The 19,433-nt window shown below is 44.5% G+C and overlaps 2 protein-coding genes across 6 annotated transcripts in view; both read right to left on the minus strand.

Annotated features, from left to right (window-relative positions):
• PLXNA1 (plexin A1) overlaps nucleotides 1–1,033 on the minus strand; it is a 409,775-nt gene extending 408,742 nt beyond the window's left edge. Inside the window, exon 1 of the mRNA XM_050958495.1 lies at nucleotides 769–1,033. The gene's annotated coding sequence lies outside the window, so the exon portion shown is untranslated. The remainder of the gene's footprint in view (nucleotides 1–768) is intronic.
• CHCHD6 (coiled-coil-helix-coiled-coil-helix domain containing 6) overlaps nucleotides 1–19,433 on the minus strand; it is a 177,489-nt gene that overhangs the window by 30,390 nt on the left and 127,666 nt on the right. The gene's annotated exons all lie outside the window — the stretch shown is intronic.

The raw sequence follows: 19,433 nt of genomic DNA on the forward strand, positions 1-19,433 counted from the left end.
GGGGAATGGAGATTTCCTATGGTACAGGTTTTGAACATGCAAAGAGCTGACTATTCTTTCATTAATCTGGATTAGAGACATTTGCATCAGTTTAAAAATTAGTGTTGAAGCATGTATCCAGCACTGTAAGTAAGTTTAAGAGGGTCAGACTCCTGCAGCTTGGCTCATGGGACCCTCAAAGTCATGGTGGGATGTGGTGCAGTTTCTAGAATAGCAGCAGAAGTAGATCAATTTAGTAAACCAGTACCTATTTGTGAATAGTCCTGCTTGTATTTTACAATAGTTATGCAACAGGACACAGGAGGCTCGTCCAGCAGAACAGAAAGCAGAAGAAACATGCTGAGAAATCACAAGGATTTTCAGGGGTGGGCAAGTGCTAAAAGATATTATCAATTGATCTTTCATTTTTATGATCATAAATAAAGGGATCAATTAAACTCACAAGTCAACATGAAGAAAACAAGTAATGGATTTGTGGCTAACTTTACTGTATTATTTAGTCTAATAAAAGCTTTTGTAAAACTAGTAGCAATCGACTTAAGTTGCAACAAACAAGGAAGACTCAAGAGAAATTTGGTAAGAACGGTTCAGGCAATGGAACAAGCTGCCGTGAGAGGCTGCAGAATCACCTTCACTGTAGAGATCCAAAGCAGATGATAACCCCTTTCTATCGGATGCAGGATTAGATGACCCAGAAGAAGCACTTCCAACCCAAACGACCCTAGGATAGTCCTCTCCTGTAGCTATTATAAAGCTGTGAAATCTTACCCTATACTGGAATATTCATTCACCGGATCCTTAATTTTGGGGAGTGTCCAGTTATAATCCAGGAGCTTTAACAAGCCAGCGCCTGAAGAAAAGTTAAACTAAGTTTGCTTCTCTCTGCAGCAAGTTTCCAGCAACTAGAGCGCAGATGAAATCCAACTTCTCTCGTCCAGACAGAGTAATTCATTCTTCACGCTTGTTTAAACATGGTCACTCACCGAGCGCAGCCTGGCAGCCTCTTTGTAGGCTGTAGAGTCTGCTTCACTGCCAGGAGTTGTGCTGAGACAAGTCCATGTCACATGTCAATGGAGACAGACTGAATCATTTGGCTCTGGGACAGAAAGATCAAACTGCCGGATGGGCTCTGTCCCTTGCCGGGTACACTGATTTTTATCAACGGGAAAAGCCAATTAAAGTTGATAAAGACACATTCTCTGCTGATTTTCCTTACTGCCCACTGCTCAGTGCTAGAATAATGGATAATACTCTGCCTGTGGGTGTATTTTTCTAAAATCTGTCAGTTCTGACAGCATTTTGGCACCTGGATAACTCAAGATTTATGTCAAGGGTCCAGGACTACACCATCGCTCACTAGCTGATGGGTACATTTTTCAGCAGGGCTTCCCTAATTAAAGGGATAGAGATAGATGGGATCAGATTGATAGGTTTTGCAGTCAGATATTTCACGCTCAATTTGATGAAATACAAATCACTCTTGGAACTTCTCTTAAACATGTGAGAGGAAAGAAAAAAAATGTAATGAGAATACAGCAATGGGTCCAAAATACCCTGATATTGTCACTTATTTCAAATTCTACCTTCTGTCACCCATGGCAAGGTCCTGACAACAGATGCAATGCTTACTACAAAAGCTAAAAGGAAAACAGAAACTCTGAAGAAGACATTGCTGCTCTCATTGCTTGCTCAGAAACCCAGGAGGTACTGCTCGCCTTGGGAAGATCAGCACAGGCTGGGAATTCTGCATTAGTTTAGATTGCCTCACAACCATCAGCTGGCAACATCCTATGGCAGATTAGTGGACAGCTTTGACAGGGGAGTTCTGTCTTGTCCTCAGCAGTCAGTGCGGTGGCTGTAATAGATGGGGATTAGAGAGGGACTATAGTATTTGAGCACTTCATATCACTTTACATATATTAACTAATCTTCTCAAACCACTTTCTGGTGACATTATTCCCATTCTACAGATAGGGAAACTTAGATTCATAGATTCACAGATTCATAGATTCTAGGGTCAGAAGGGACCAATGTGATCGTCTAGTCCGACCCCCTGCACAAAGCAGGCCACAGAACCCTACCCATCCACTTCTATAACAACCCCCTAACCTATGTCTGAGTTATTGAAGTCTTCAAATTGTGGTTTGAAGACCTCAAGCTACAGAGAATCCACCAGCAAGTGACCCATGCCCCACGCTGCAGAGGAAGGCGAAAAACCTCCAGGGCCTCTGCCAATCTGCCCCAGAGGAAAATTCCTTCCCAACCCCAAATATGGCTATCAGCTAAATCCTGAGCATGTGGGCAAGACTCACCAGCCAGCACTCAGAAAAGAATTCTCTGCAGTAACTCAGATCCCATCCCATCTAACATCCCATCACCGACCACTGGGCATACTTATCTGCTGATAATCAAGGATCAGTTGCCAAAATTAGGCTATCCCATCATACCATCCCTTCCATAAACTTATCAAGCTTAGTCTTAAAGCCAGATATGACTTTTGCCCCCACTACTCCCCTTGGAAGGCTGTTCCAGAACTTCACTCCTCTAATGGTTAGAAACCTTCTTCTAATTTCAAGTCTAAACTTCCTAGTGTCCAGTTTATACCCATTTGTTCTTGTATCTACATTGGTACTAAGCTTAAATAATTCCTCTCCCTCCCTAATATTAATCCCTCTGATATATTTATAAAGAGCAAGCATATCCCCCCTCAGCCTTCTTTTGGCTAGGCTAAACAAGCCAAGCTCTTTGAGACTCCTTTCATATGACAGGTTTTCCATTCCTCGGATCATCCTAGTAGCCCGTCTCTGAACCTGTTCCAGTTTGAATTCATCCTTCTTAAACATGGGAGACCAGAACTACACACAGTATTCCAGGTGGGGTCTCACCAGCGCCTAACATAACGGTACTAACACCTCCTTATCTCTGCTGGAAATACCTCGCCTGATGCATCCTAAAACCACATTAGCTTTTTTAACGGCCATATCACATTGGCGGCTCATAGTCATCCTGTGATCAACCAATACCCCAAGGTCCTTCTCCTCCTCTGTTGCTTCCAATTGATGTGTCCCCAATGTATATCTAAAGTTCTTATTATTAATCCCTAAGTGCATGACCTTGCACTTTTCACTATTAAATTTCATCCTATTACTATTACTCCAGTTTACAAGGTCATCCAGATCTTCCTGTATGATATCCCGGTCCTTCTCCGTGTTAGCAATACCCCCCAGCTTCGTGTCATCCGCAAACTTTATTAGCACATTCCCGCTTTTTGTGCCAAGGTCAGTAATAAAAAGGTTAAATAAGATTGGTCCCAAAACCGATCCTTGAGGAACTCCACTAGTAACCTCCTTCCAGCCTGACAGTTCACCCTTCAGTACGACCCGTTGTAGTCTCCCCTTTAACCAGTTCCTTATGCACCTTTCAATTTTCATATTGATCCCCATCTTTTCCAATTTGACTAATAATTCCGCATGTGGAACCGTGTCAAATGCCTTACTGAAATTGAGGTAAATTAGGTCTACCGCATTTCCCTTGTCTAAATAATCTGTCACCTTCTCAAAGAAGGAGATCAGGTTGGTTTGGCATGATTTATCTTTACTAAAACCATGTTGTAACTTATCCAAAGAGTCTAGTGGCCTGATTTTTCAAAGGTGATGAGCACCCACACAACTCATGCTGGTTTCAATGGGACTTGGAAGTACTCAGCACCTGTGAAAAATCAGGCTATAAGTGATTGGTCAAGGTCACACAGTGAGTTAGTGTTAGAGCTGGTATTAGAACTCACAAGTTCCTAGCACCCAGCCCTATTTTCAGACCACACCATTGTCACAGAGGCTTGGAGAGAAACTCACAGGATAACCCTCTAGAGAAGGGGAGAAAGAAAATAGCCTTTCTATGCATAACTTATTAAAGAAAGCTGAACAATTACAATGCAGAGCAACGAAGATGTGAAAAGCACTGCTTTCCAGGCACTGAAAGGTTAAACTATTATTTGAACAGCTGGGAAAATTAAAATGGTAAAATAATAGCTACCCTTCAAAATTCTACAGATGCAAAGACACTCTTCAATGAATAACTGATAAAGGGGAAAAAACATTTTAAAGAGAAACTGCTTCATGCATGAAGGTCAAACAAGTAACAGCTTCTGTGAAGTACCTAGATTTTCAGACTTGGCAAGCAATGCAGTAGCAGGGTTAACACAACAGACTCTTACCTCTAGAGACCTGGGCTCAAAGCTAGGGTGACCAGATGTCCTGATTTTATAGGGACAGTCCTGATTTTTGGGGCTTTTTCTGATATGATGCCAATAACCTCCCACCCCCTGTCCCAATTTTTCTCAGTTGCCGTCTGGTCACCCTACTCAAAGCCCAAGTACACAGGTGACACTGACCATGGGCATGTCTTACCCTGCACTACCCTTTTTGGAGGTTTATCCATATCACAAAATGATCAAATATTGACCGTGTCTACACTAGCATTATTTAAAAAAAAATAAAAAATTCCCCATCTCTGCACGACCACTTGCACAGCTCCACACAAGTGGCAGCAACATTGGGAGCACAGGGGTGGACAGGGCTCAGGCAATTTTACTATCCTGTTGTCTAGCCTTACTCTGAGCACTAAAGCTGCTCTGGTAACAGTGCAATTTTTAAGAACAATGTTATAGACACAGCAAGCGAGGAATAGTTAGCAGACTGTTTAGGAGAGATCAAGTGTGGGGAACAGAGATTACAGCAGGTCAGGACCACAGTGAATCAGCAATGCAGTGTTGAGAACCCAGGTTTGGAACAGCAGAGGGTGCTAGTGATTAGGATAGAGGGACATTGGGAGAAGTATATAGGGAGCTCAAAGTTCCAATAGCAAGGCGTTCTGCAGGTCAGGAATGACCTACATCAGCAGAGCTGGGGAAGCTTGTAATATTGCTTGGCTCCTGCCAGGACCATCAAACCCTTCTTTTCAGGTGCACCAAATTCCCCTCTGCCACTCAACATTCTTTTTGTTACAAAAACAAGAAAAACATACTAAAGGGTGAATTCACAGCATGGCATGTGCCAATTCATCAACACTCGACAGCATTTACCTCTCTCCTTCTCCCCGACCCACTTCATCTGCACAACCTGAAAATACCAAACAAATCGTAAGTAGAACAGCAGCTGAACATACCTAATCAATCGAGGCCCTGATGCTTCGACAAAAACTGCCAGCATCAGAACAGAAGGCAACATCAACCCAACCAATCCAGACTTCAGCTCTTCTGATCATTTTGCGCTGACAAATCACAAAGGAAACTCTGGTTTCAGAGACTCTTCCTCTGTGTTAGAGAGGGAGGAGGAGTGGAAAAATATGTAGCAGCCACTTCCTTGTATTTATATTTGGAACTTTTTAAGCTGCAGTTTTCATGAAGGATGACCTCCTCACCCTCAAAGCACCCTCTGCCTTAGCATTGTTAGAGTCCATCTATAGAATACTCCTTACATTGTGCGCGCAGCGTTCATTTTCTCTCTGCCTTGGTGCTTGGTTTAACTGAGCCACTCTGGGCAAGGATTCTGCTCTTCTCTACTGGACAATGATCTGGTGCACCTCCTTTGTTTGGGCAGGCACCTTACACACCAATGACACTTGAAGATTGGTTGGCACAGATCCCGCATCTATTCGTGTAATTTACTTTGGGAGATCTGAGGTGATCACAGCTTAAGCAGGGATAGACTTGATCACTTTGAGTATGAGAGACCACCAGAGTGCAACAGTAAAGAGTGAATTCTTCTCTCAGAATCGGTATTAAACCAAGTGCTAGAAAGGCAATGTGATGTTGGAAGTCCCAACATTCACAAAGCTGAGGCCCTGACCTCCAATGACCATTAATGATCCTGTGGCATATTTTGCAGAAGTCAGGACCACGGTGTCCTGCCAAACTGCGATTTGGATAGTTACATTCAGCCTAAGTAAAATGACTACTGCAGTGTCAACTCAGTATACTACCCTTTGCTTCCTGTCCTAAGCTGTTGTGCAGAGTTGCTGGGTTGCTAAACAGCTGTTCTGCTTCAACCTTCACATGGCTGCATCTCAGTGGTGGGAGAAGGGTTTCCTGTACATATAGCTACACTGGAAATTCACTATCTCTACTTACCCTCCTTTACCAGGATGATAAGCTACTAATTTTCTACTTGCCCAAGCGAAACAGAATTTTGTAAAGGTTAAAGTTGATATATAATTATGTAAGGCACCTTGGGAATTGTTCAGGGTTGAAATGAGATGTATAAAGGGAAGAGGAAAGAAGGAGAAAAGTGTGATGATTACACACACATCCCTCCCCCATCCTCTTTCCCAGGGGTCTCCCTTACCATTGTTTTGAGAGTTACTTCTATTCCTCTCCCCTGTGCAATTTCACCTTTTAGCTTTCTGAACCCTTGTTCTGCAAGAGAGGCACAAGGAATACAGACCCATGCTCTATGTTCTTACAAGCCTCCAATACTCAGAGCCTAGAGATTTTTCTGCTCCTCTGTCAGCCATGTTGAGATATATATTTTAAGTAAGACAGGTACTGAACTCTGCCTTGCCCACTAAGGAAACTGCAGCCTCCTCTTTCCAAACTGCCAGTTCAGTGCTACAAAGAATAGGCATCTTGATGTCAGCTCCAATTCAGATTTAAAAATGAAAGGAAAGCAAAGAAAGAATAGAGCAGAAGACAGGAGAGGAGGGAGAGAGAGAGAGGGAGCCTAGAGAGAGTGGAAGAAGGCAGGTGGAATACAAGGGCAGGCAGACACAGAGGGAAGGGAAGAAATTGAGCATGGACTCTGGACAGAGATGGGTAAATCAGGAACATGAAGTGCTAAGAGACAGCAGGGGCAGCAAGAGCAGGATTGAGGTCTCCAGCTGTCTTTAACATTCTAAATGGCAAAATTCTTGGGATGGTGGTGAATGCCTGGGCACTCTCCCTTTGAGAGAGCATAGTCGGCACACCCTATATTTTCTAAGTGGTTTCCCCACATACAATATAGCCTGTCCATAAACCACCCATGGCCTGAATTCTAATCTAACGGAATTTCTTAGAATGGAGCAGAAGTGACCTAGTGCAAGCTACACAGGTCCTCCATTACTTCTGCTGCTTTAAGCTCCTGCTTTCAGGGGTCATATCACAACCTGCATCCTTCTGGTGGGGGAAGACTGGACCCCCTCTTTGGCGCTCACCAGCACCAGCCATCCCAGAGGGTAAACATGTCTTCCCCACACCACCCTCAGACTCTGCCAGTTCGTGAAGCAAGAGGCTGGGTCGGTCTGAGATTCAGTTACAAGTTTCCTGCAAGGTGACACATTGCTACAGGAGAGCTAGTCCCATGTCTAACTCCTTTGTGAAAGGCATATGCAACTTCTCCCATTTATTTGTGCTACATGATCTCTTTCTCCACTGCTTCACCATCTATTGAGTGTAGCCACCTCCCCACTATTTCACTGTTCAAACTCACCAGAAAACAACAGGATGGCTCAAAGAGGGAGAGTCACATTTATGGTTGGGAAGAGCAGGCTTCCCTTATAGAATCAGATATAGCATCAAGCTCCAGGGCTAGGTGGCAAAAGTACAGTGAAGGGGCTGCACTTGTTCCACAAAGGGAACACAATTCACTTCCACCACAAAGATGGAAGCAGAATCTTGCAGGCTTGGAGAGAAGTCACAGTAGAGGATACCAGCTGAGTCAGTGAAATGGATCGCTTCCTACTGGGGATTTTTAAATTGTTTTACTCCTTGTGGAGTTAGACTTCAGCCTCATCAGCACTGTAACAGGCTCTGCCAAAGCTTCACAGAGATGATCCACCTCACTGTGACTGGCAGCTATACTAGTCCTGAGTCCCCCCACAGCTCTGCTGATTTGCCTTCATCTTCAATGACAATACTTCCCAGCCTCCCATTAAATCCAGTTGTTGAATGAGGGTCTGTCAATCATGGCACATGCGCTGAGTGGACTCATATCCATTGGGGACTGGACCAAGATGACCAGACTCATTAACCTTATGATCCAGATCCAAGTCAAGTCTCTCCAGGCACAGCGCACATGTATTACATCCTGCCAATTACACTGAGTACCCGCTAGTGGGTTGGAAGGTCTTTGAAGTGTATTTACTGGACGCCTCTTCTCGGCTGACAGAGACGACAGAAAGCATTCTCCATGTAAAAGAGTGAATTGACTCAGATATGTTCTTTCCTATTAGTCAGGGCTTTAAACTCTCTACATGAGCAGGTTATGAAGTCCCGCTCTCCCTCCCTCAATCACTGTCCTGCCAAGGCAGTAAGCAGTGAAAACAAGCTACCAAGAAACTGACATCTGGCTGACAACTAGCCACAAATACTGTCGATCAGCAGGAAAAGGTGCTCAGGCCAGCTAGAATTAGCAGCTGCTCTGGATTCAGCTGGTCCCAAGTGCTTACATTTCCCAAGCATGAAATATCTAACTGGACAACCCACACCAGGCAAAACTAAAAGCAGCCTTAAAACCATCAGCTCTCTTTTCCTTGCAAGACTATTCAGATGGCTGCTCATACCTAACCATACCACTTCACGTTTTGTCCTAGAAAAAAAAATGAGAGCATTGAGAGAGGTTTTGGGGATAGGGCTGATAAACTTCTCACAAAATAGGTCACTCTTAAAGTGTCCAGCCTTCAGAAAATCAAGGTAATTTCACAGCACAGTGGGAGGAAGTAAATAACCTTGCCTTGTCTTTCCATCTCTCTAAGTCTGAAGGGCTGATGAGGCCCTCTGCATGGTTTCACTACCTTGGTTTCAGCTATTCCTTGACTGAGAACAGACAAGTTCAGCTTGGTCTCATTTCTGTAGGTAGTCACAGAACGAGCACTAGAAGCACAGCACACAATATTGTCTTTTGTTATTTATTTATTTATATTTTTACTGCAAGGGCCCAGGCTGTATCTTCAGGCACAGGAAACCTGATGAGACACCCACATGATCAGAGAGGCTTCACTGGGTTTTATGGTGGTTTACTGCAGCAAATATCAAGGCTTGGCAATACATGACGAAACTTCACAAAAGATGCCGTGTGCAGCTTGGGATCTCTCTCCCCCTTCCCTCCCTTTTGGTTTGATACTGCATTATGCAAGGAGCTTAAAAGCTATCTGCTGTCTCAAATCCCTGCTGTTGCTTCTGTGTGGACAGACAGCCCATTTCAGAACAAGCTGGTGCAAGGTGTCAGGTTTCCATTAAATGGCTTCTGAAGCACCTTTCCACCTCCACAGAAAGTAGTGCCAATATGACCTAGCAAAGACACACTGGAGTTTAGGACAGGCTGGCAGGAATGAAATTGATACGGCTTTTTTGGACATTACTCTCCAACGTGCTCCACAGCAACTTTGACCTGCCTTCTGATTTACATTGTATAGGTGAATTTAGTGCTCATAAACTCTGAGACTCTATCATGTAGGCAAACACCAGACATAGCACGGCACGCATAGTCAAGCTCACCACCCACTGCTCTTCCAGTGCACCTCAATCCTATTCTACAGTACCCAGGTCATTCCACTTCAGGGTTCCAACTCTGCCTTTCCGATGCATCTCACTCTTGTCCTACAGTACCCACTGCTATTCCAACCTCCCAGGGTCTTCACAATTGTCATTACTTCTGTACATCATGCCTCTTTGAAAATGCACTGTGACAGCAGTAACAGAATTCTGATCCTCCTGACTCAAAAGCCCAGGACCAATGTAGCTAAAAGAGGTTCTTCGGGTATGGCTACACAGAGATAAAAGATCCATAGCAGCAGCTACCTGGGTCAGCTGCCTTGGCTCGGGGGCTAAAAATTGCAGTGTAGACATTCAGGCTCAGGCTAAGGCCTGTGTTCTGGGACCCTCCACTGTCACAGGGTCCCAGAGTTCAGGCCCCAACCTGAGCCCAAATGTCTACACTGCAATTCTTCAGCCCCAGAGCCTGAGCCCCACAAATCAAAAATCAGCTGACCTGGGCCAGCCGTGGGGGTTTTATGAGGAAAAAAAACAGAGGACAGCTACCAGTCATGAGTAAGAAAGACCATGAAGGAAACAAAGCAGAATTTTAAAATAACCCAAACAGGCTATTTTGAATTAAGGAAGCAAAGGATAACAGAGGCTGTTAATGTCTATCACGTTTAAAGGTGCCTTTTGTTCAATTTGCTTATTTCTTCCCCAGGCTAGAGCATGTAGACCCGCATTTCAGACTCCCTGAAAAGGAGACTGGAAGAGTCAATGGACTGAAGGTCACTGGTGGCCTGCATGGAGTGAGTGGCTGGGGCTTAAGCCCACTTTTTAAAAGACAGGTGTACACACAATAAAAATCACCAGCACACCAGTAATTAACTGGCCCTCTTAGTCTTTCTGCTAAGATTGCCAACAAGGATGAAATGGGCCGTAGAGAACCAACTCTTCTCCTTCCATGAGTGGAGGTCCAACTAGGTCAGGGTTGAGGAACACCACATTCAAAGCAGCACACAGAGGAAAATGGAACCCCAGTACGGGTGGTTTACCAGTTCTGGGGTTAGATGACGTCAGTGTACTGGGATTACTCAGCACTAAACTCACTCTTAAAAACAGATGGGGTTAAATCCCTGTGAGTAAAGGATACAGTGCCAATTCATCACAGCAGATGTACAGGTGCTCTGCAGAGTTCCCATATACCTAATCCCAAAGTGCCTATTCTTCTGGGAAATTAGGAGTCTTCAAAAATATGAAACAATTGACCTGTGCTTGGCAGGGTGGATTGAATCTGATAAACATTATTTCTGTTACCTGACCTAGGGAAGTGGCCCAGCAGATGATCCACTCAGAAAAATAGCAAACTCAGTCCTCGTGGACAGTGGTGCAGCCTGATCTGAGTGGAGTAAAATTCAGAGCCAGATGGTTGGAGGCAATGGGACCTGACAGAAAGATAACTGAGGAGAGGGCAAGCAGAGAGCTTGAAGAACTGAGGCAGAGGAGCTAAGATTTTACAGGGTATAAACTAAACTAAACATTTTAAAGATAAAACAACTGTTTTCTGGTTGCATTATTTTTAAATCGCTCCCCGTAACATACCCAGGGAGCCACCGGATAGATTATGATCTTTAAACTCTCCTCACCGTATCTTATCAGGCTAATTCAGATACGGCTGAACCTAAAGCCTGTTTACACAGGACAAACTCAGCATTCATCAGGGACAAAGATTAAACACATTGTCAAAATAATTTTTCCTGCATTTCTGGATGCATGCTCAGGCTTTACACAGCAGAATGGTAGGCTATTCAATACATGTAACGCTGCAGCACCGAGTTACCTCTAAAGACTGTGCATTGTTTGCTTTATATTACAAAGGTAGCTAGTCCAAATCCTAGCATGTGAGCAGTTTTGCAAATAAATTCTAAGAATACTTTGCATTTATAAAGGCCCTTTCATAAGATCTTAAAGCACTTTATAAAGGTGAGTAAGAATTAACCTCATTTTACAGATGTCAGTACAGAGAGACTAAGGGCTTGTCTACATCAGAAAGTTGCAGCGCTGGTGAGGGAGTTACAGCGCTGCAACTTAGGAGGTGTACACATCTGCAGGGCACCACCAGCGCTGCAACTCCCTGTTTGCAGCGCTGGCCGTACTCCCGTTTTGTCTCGGGTGTAGAGGATCCAGCGCTGGTGATCCAGCGCTGGTAATCAAGTATAGACACTTACCAGCGCTTTTCTTGACCTCCGTGGAATAAGCAGGTATCCCAGCATACCTGAGAAAGCCTCTGGTAATCAAGCTGGTCTCCTTCCCCGGCTTGCTCTCGCGTTCCCCGAACCCCGAGCAAGCAGGTCTCAGTCCCTGCGGTTTGCAGGGTGGTTCCGGGAACGCGAGAGCAAACCGGGGAAGGAGACCAGCTTCGCCGCGGTTTGCTCTCGCGTTCCGCGAACCACCCTGCAAACCGCAGGGAAGGAGACCTGCTTGCTCGGGGGTTCGGGGAACGCGAGAGCAAACCGCAGGGAAGGAGACCTGCTTGCTCGGCGGTTCGGGGAACGCGAGAGCAAACCGGGGAAGGAGACCAGCTTTGCCGCGGTTTGCTCTCGCGTTCCCCGAACAAGCAGGTCTCCTTCCCTGCGGTTTGCAGGGTGGTTCGCGGAACGCGAGAGCAAACCGCGGCGAAGCTGGTCTCCTTCCCCGGTTTGCTCTCGCGTTCCCCGAACCCGAGCAAGCAGGTCTCCTTCCCTGCGGTTTGCAGGGTGGTTCGCGGAACGCGAGAGCAAACCGCGGCGAAGCTGGTCTCCTTCCCCGGTTTGCTCTCGCGTTCCCCGAACCCGAGCAAGCAGGTCTCCTTCCCTGCGGTTTGCAGGGTGGTTCGCGGAACGCGAGAGCAAACCGCAGCGAAGCTGGTCTCCTTCCCCGGTTTGCTCTCGCGTTCCCCGAAACCCCTTGAAGCCGCCCAACAGCGCTGCAGTGTGGCCACATCTAACACCACTTGCAGCGCTGGTTGCTGTAAGTGTGGCCACTCTGCAGCGCTGGCCCTATACAGCTGTACTAATACAGCTGTAACAACCAGCGCTGCAAAATTTTAGATGTAGACATGGCCTAAGTATCTTTCAAAAGGACACAGTAAGCCAGTAGCAGAGCTCACTCCAAGTTCTATGCTTTAACCAGTATAACAGAATGCTTCCCTCAGGTCTTCTTGTATTAGTATTTGAAGAGCGTCAAGCACTAAGGAGGCAGAAAGATTACTTATGGTGGTTTGAAAAGGTGCAGTTAGGAGTAATGGCGTGCCATTACTCACAAAATACACATGGAGTCTTAGGAAGTATCTCCTAGCAAGGAGATCGGTTAGATGGCAGAACAGTCTCACACAGGGATGGAAGTTTCCTTTACTGGAGATACACACACTATGCAAAGTTGAACAAAAACACATGAATTTTAGATTTGGTTAAAGGTGCCAATTTAACAGCCCTGGAGACAGAAGATCTCTATCTACAGAAGAAGTACAACAAAAGCAGTAGCCCAACACTTCTCCTATGTCCCATAGCCGTAACCTGAAAGCACCACGTCCAAGAACAAGGGGGGGTTCAGTATCCCTGTCCTAATTTCTACAACTGCCAGCAAAAGCTGCAATTAATGCTTATTGCAATAGTCATGTTCGATGCAGACACTTTTCCATTGGACTAAGAGCAAACAGCCATCAGACTCGAGGAACTACTTTCAAACACTACCAACCAGGAATGGATCTGAATCGACTGGTGAAAGGGAATACATCTGATTACTAATCCTGGAGCCATTCAGACCACCTACTAAAGACATTACAAACTAAACACAGCATTTTGGAATGGATATAGGGAAGGAACAAACTTCATGTTGTAGGGAACAACTGGGCACTGACCTCTCAGGGTAGAAATCACATGGAACCCAATAGTGATAGACTTAAGGAGCTCAACCTATTCAGTTTATCAAAGATAGGTGAAGAGGTGACTATAAGTACCTACGCAGGGAGCATATATTTGATAACAGGCTATTCAGTCTACCAGAGAAAGATATAACATGATCCAATGGCTGGAAGTTGAAGCTAGACAAACAGAGGGGAAATAAGGCATACATTTTTAAACAGTGAGGGTAATTAACCATTGGAACAGTTTATGGTAGATTCTCCATTACTGGCAATTTTAAAATCAAGATTGGATGTTTTTCTAAAAGATCTGCTCTAGGAATTATTTTGGGGAAGTTCTGTGAGCTGTGCTACACAGGAGATCAGACTAGATGATCACAATGGTTCCTTCTGACCTTGGACTCCATGAATAGATCTCCAGTTTCTACAACTCTGATGGAAAGTTATATCCAAGTTGCCTCATCCCTCAAGTCATAACCAAATTAAGTTCCATTCCATGACAACAGCAGACAACAGGTTGCACATTTCAGGGCTATTTTTGAACTTCTTGGGAAGTTAAAGCCACTTGGCCATTGATCTTGTGTTACTAATCTGCAGATGTTACCGACTGCAATTTTTGTAGGTCTGTTTCAGTCTATCCTGAGTCTCAAACAAATACCACTCTTCAGCTGGGAAATCAACTTCTTTCTACTTTCAGCTGCTTGGACACTAATGTCTCCCAGAATTAGTCTGGATAGAAATGTCCACACATCCAACATGCCAACGCAGTGCTGTGACACCATGAAATCATGAAAAATGCAACACTACAGTGCACTGCTACATTCCTTTTGGCCCTGAAAAACAGATTCCTAAATGCAATAACCCTCACCAAAGATATGCTATGTTCACTCAGGATGACACTGCCTATTTTTGTGTATGTTACATCACTAGAGAGTTATGCATTCAAACCCAGAAACACAGAATTAGAGAGTCTTGTTAGGTATGATAGCTCTGAATACTCCACTGTATACTTACTGTCTAGGAATTTATCCTAAAAATGATCCAGTGTAAAGTCGCTAGGATAGAAGAGGCCCAATCCCTTCTGAAATACTGTATACAAGAGGACATATCCACTTCTTGCTTCTAATGAGTAGTCAGCCAAACTCTGGTTGAAATTTTAATTTTCAACCTCAGCATATTTTCAGTTTTACCCACTCTGAGCCTAACAGCGCTGATATGATATAGAACTGAAATACACAATAACCCTCCTTCCAGCACTTGACTTATTTTCAAAGACAGTCAGTCCAACACCACCAACCAGGTGACTGGGGAGGAGGATCCTACACAAGCAAATACCTGAGATCACCTCTTTCCCTGAAAAAAACAACCAGGACTTGTCCAGGTTCTGTGGTTACAGTCCCCAACCTTAAAAATCTCTGGTTTTAACCCAACCCCCTTCAAATTAGCTAGTACTCTACAGAAGTGGGTGAATAGTTAACAGGAAATATTTTATTTCAACTGATTTGTCTTTTTTTATTAATAGTCCATGAGCAGTTTATAATTTTCTCAAATCTGTTTGCCAAATTTCCATAAACAATTTTCAGTTTGCATATTTTCATGAGCAGTTTGTTACAAGTATTCAAAATTAGTTTTGGTTGAATGTACCAATTACAAGGCAGCTGGCTAACTCTGACTGCATATAAGTTACATGGCCTGATTTCTGTTCCCTGACTTAGATGTGCATAATTCTTATACCTTGTCTATACTAGGGAAATTTTCAAACTGGTTTTGGTAAATTGATTTTAAAATCATTAAGAGCTATTATGTAAATCTGGTTTTAAATGTTGCAACACGGCCTTACTCATTTTTACTAGGCTGGTTTCAAGACTACCTGGGGAATATGCATATTGACATTAACCTCTCCTTCCCTTGTCTCATGATTTTCATCAGGTGAACAGCATTCCTCCCTTCCCCTTGTCCACAGTGCCCCTTTGGGGATGCTCTTTTCCAGAGTTGGCCTTGCACCAAGCACCCCTTGCATTGCAGAGTACACTGCTGAGATTGGTCACTGACCCTGGCAGCTCAGCCAACAATAACAAACTCACAGTCCTGGAGCCTTTATTGCTCTCTCATTCTCCTTCCTTCATCATTCCATCATCTCCCCCTCATTAGGAGTCCCAGCTCTTGGCCTACAGAGAAATGGCTGCCCTCTCCCCTTTGTTCCTTAATAAAACAGGAGGTCTGCAGAAGTCCAGTGTCATCCTGGTCACTGTTTCAGAACTCACTGGAACCCCAACAAAGGGCTAGTGCCGAGATAGGCCAAGGAACCAGGAGTGGAAGGAAATGCCTCAAATATATTTTCAAACTAAAGGGAGTGGAATTAAACAAGGAAAAAACACAAGAAAGAAGCGAATTCTTCTATCTATTTGCTAACGGGGTTGGGGAACTCAGAGCACATGCAACACTTCTGGCTCAGGGAGATTTTCAGAGAGAATAGGGGATTTTTTAAAAGGACAGGCTCTGACCAATACAGGCTCTGGAAGGGGTGGAGGAACAGTAGCCATCTATTGGGAGCTGCAATTTTCACTTCTATCTTAGTTCAGAGTCCTCCCATCCTGTGTCTAGTTTAAACCAGGGGCTCTCTCAGTAAAATTTTTGGTGGCCTCAGAGTTCAGCCACCATTCTTGCTTTTGGCTGCTATGGCAATTTTTCTTAAAATACACTTCTACCCCAATATAACGCGACCCGACAGAACATGAATTCGGACAGAACGCAGTAAAGCAGTTCTCCGGGGGGTTGGGGCTGCACACTCTGGTGGATCAAAGCAAGTTCGATATGACATGGTTTCACCTATAACACAGTAAGATTTTTTGGCTCCCAGGGACAGCGTTATATCGAGGTAGAGGTCTAATTAATTAACTTTAGGAAAAACAAATAAATATGCACATATACAAGTCCAAATCATTGTACTTTATTTATGGAGGGTTTTTTTTTTTGCAGACTCGATAATAAAAATAATGTACAGTTCTCTATTCTTTACTGGATCTAAACAGAATAGAAACACAAATATGATGCTTTGCACATTGCAGTCTTTTGTTGTTTTCTTCTTTTTGGTTGCTTTTTTAAAAAAAGACTTGCTAGCTAGTAAGTCTGCTGCTGTGAAAAGTAATATCTGTATGTTTGCTAATATCACTTTTCATAGCAGGATTATTAGCTAGTTAGGAGGCTGTGATAAGTGATATTAACAACGGTTCAAATATCAATTTTCACAGCAGATTTACTCAGCCTGGGAAGCCAGGGGACAAATTAAGCCCTGGATGGGGAGGTGGAAAGTGGGGCAATGGGTGCCAGGGGCAATGTGTGTGGGGGAGATAAGCCCAGGTCAGAGCCTGTCACCTCACAGTCAGAGCACGGGGCCGGAAGAGGCTGCAGGGGGGCTAGGGACAATGGGGCAGAGAGTGAGCCCAGAGCCAGTACCCACCGCTGCTTGGCTGGAATCCAGAGCTGAAGCCCAAAGTCCCACAACCGGAACCTACCACCTGCCGCCCCAGGGTTGATGCCCGAAGCCCGAGCCTCACACCTGGGAAGGTGGGGAATTCACTGGCTGCCAGCTCCTCCAGCGTTTGTGGCTCCAGAGGGAGGGAAGGCCCAACACTTCTGGTGGCCCTGGGGGAGAGGCACCTCTTTGCACCCCAAGCCGTCACTGCCCAGAGGTTGTGACCATTGTGGCCACATTTAAGAAATGCTGGTTTAAACTATGTCCTGGGCACCTTTCTGCCACCATCAAGGGGAGCTCTCAAAGCACTACAGGATTCATTAAGTAACATATGATGAGCATTACAAGATCTTTGGTGAAGGAAGGGCACTAGTGAGGGCAAAGCATTTGTATGCAAATAAACTGAAGTCACCTGTATACAGTGGCTAGTGGGAGCCAACACCCCTCCGTCTAGAAATCAAGCTCATTTTAAAAACATAAAGTTCATCCCTCTTCCCCACCCTTCTTCAAGGTGAATCTACAAATGTGCAGAGATCTTGAGGCAGCGGGGCATCTGGTGTAAGATGTAAATTTAAAAAAAGTCATCTTTTTTGGGGTTAGTCTTGTAATAGACTTTCATGAAAAATAGCCAGCTGCCTGTGACTGAGGCAAGGCACACACCTTGGGGTTCAGAGGACACCATACACCAGTGGGGTTAACTACCATAGCCAGAGTTAAACCTGGGGTAAGCCAGAGAACTCACTGAAGCTGTAAGAGCTTACACCAGGGCTCCATTTGGCCCAGTGTTTTCAGAACCTTTTAATTCATAGATTATAAAGCCAGAAGGCACTGTTGTGATTATCTCGTTTGACCTCTTATGTAACACAGGCAACATGACTTCCCTGACTTAATTCCTGTTTGAACTAGAACAAACTAGAAAAACATCCAATCTTGGTTTAAAAATGTCCAGTGATGGAGAACTCACCACAAATGCTAACCTCAGAGCTCACACTTACCCTGGCAGTAGCCTCTCTTCCCTCCCAGTACATACAGAAATTTCCTGCCACCTTGCCGCCCCCTGCAGCACATGAATGTAATATGCTTCAATACCCTGCCAGCACCTCTTTCCAGCAGATTTCCACAACACCAAGGGAAACTTTCTAGCAAGGTTCATTGTACACAGAAGTCTTTGGGAACTAAAATTGCCCAGGTATTTGGTTTATAAAGAAAACACACAACTAAAAAAAAATCACAATCTCCAAGCTAATAGGATCTTTCACTGCCCTCTGCTGTTACCAGTCATTCAGCTTCCAATTTACTCTTTAATAATGTCAGGCTGGGGCTCAGGACTGGCAGCTTCCCAGCTTCTTTCTCAGGCAAGCTGGAGCTGCAACTTGTGAATATGCTGAAGTTTAATGCAATCTGTCTTCTTTGGTAATCACATTTCGTCTGCACTGGGCGCAATAAAGATGTATTGGTAAATGCATTTGCTAAAGATAAACTCTGCTGGAAAGGCAACAAGCCTGATTTACAGGAGGCAAGGAGGAAGCATTGCCTAGCAGAGACTGGCAAGAGATATGCTCTGTTCTGCACACACCAACAGGGGGCAGAGATTGTGCAGCAGCAGCACAGGCCCTGCTTTACTTTAGAGCCAAGAAAGAAAAAGATACCACATGTTTTGGGAGCTGGTGACTTTAGAGATACCAGAGAAAAGCCCTTTCCCTGGCAGCTTTAACCTTGCTGATTTGCAGACATACAAAGCCTTTCTTTATAAACAGGAAGGAAAAAAATTCCACTAGGACTTGCAACAACATTTGGTCTAATATATCCTGACAATTTTCCCATCTCCTTCTGTTGGGGCTTCTTCTGGGAGCCGGCTGGCAGCTTGTTTCATGTTATACTTAAATCAGGCAAACAGCTTCCCCTCACAATGCTAATGCAAAGGAGAGAGGCTCCCTTCACAACAGTCTCAGCCTATCCCTTTCACACAGGTGATCCCATGAGAAGCATCTCAATTTCATATTTCCTACAAAGCTCTGCTTTTGCCCTGAAGTCCATCCCACCATAAACCCCAACACTCTTCAAGAAATTGCTCAGAGAGGATGGCCCCATACCCTGGAAGGACACTTTCCTCTTTTCTTGCACACTAGAAATCCCACATCTTATACTCACCACCATCTCAAAGACTATTTTTGCCAGTTGAGAGCCCTGGAAAGCGTGAATTTCCAGTGGAAGTGGTCTGTGAATTGTGCATCTTTTCCACTCCCTTTCTTTTGTTCAAATACTAATGGACTAACTCTTTCAAGATGCTGAGCAGCCAAAATTGATGGATGTTAATGGCAGCTGTATGCGCTCCGCACCTCTGAACATCAGATCATAAGGGGTGCAGGTTTCCTATGCTGGGCCAGCAATTTTGGGATAACCATAATCCCTTAGAGGAAACACCTTGGTCTAATTTGCCAATCTAGGCAAACCCTAACGGCAAGCAGCAACAATAGGAGGCAAGCCCCCCAATTTTGGGGTGCAATACTAGGAGATAGAGAGCACTTAGAGCTCTGGTCATTCAAAAATATTGCTGGTGTTGGAAATATTGCTTTGTCATCTTAAATGTGAAGGGTGCAGCTTGCATG

Source organism: Gopherus flavomarginatus, chromosome 6 (genome assembly GCF_025201925.1).
Source record: "Gopherus flavomarginatus isolate rGopFla2 chromosome 6, rGopFla2.mat.asm, whole genome shotgun sequence".
Classification (NCBI taxonomy): Eukaryota; Metazoa; Chordata; order Testudines; family Testudinidae; genus Gopherus; species Gopherus flavomarginatus.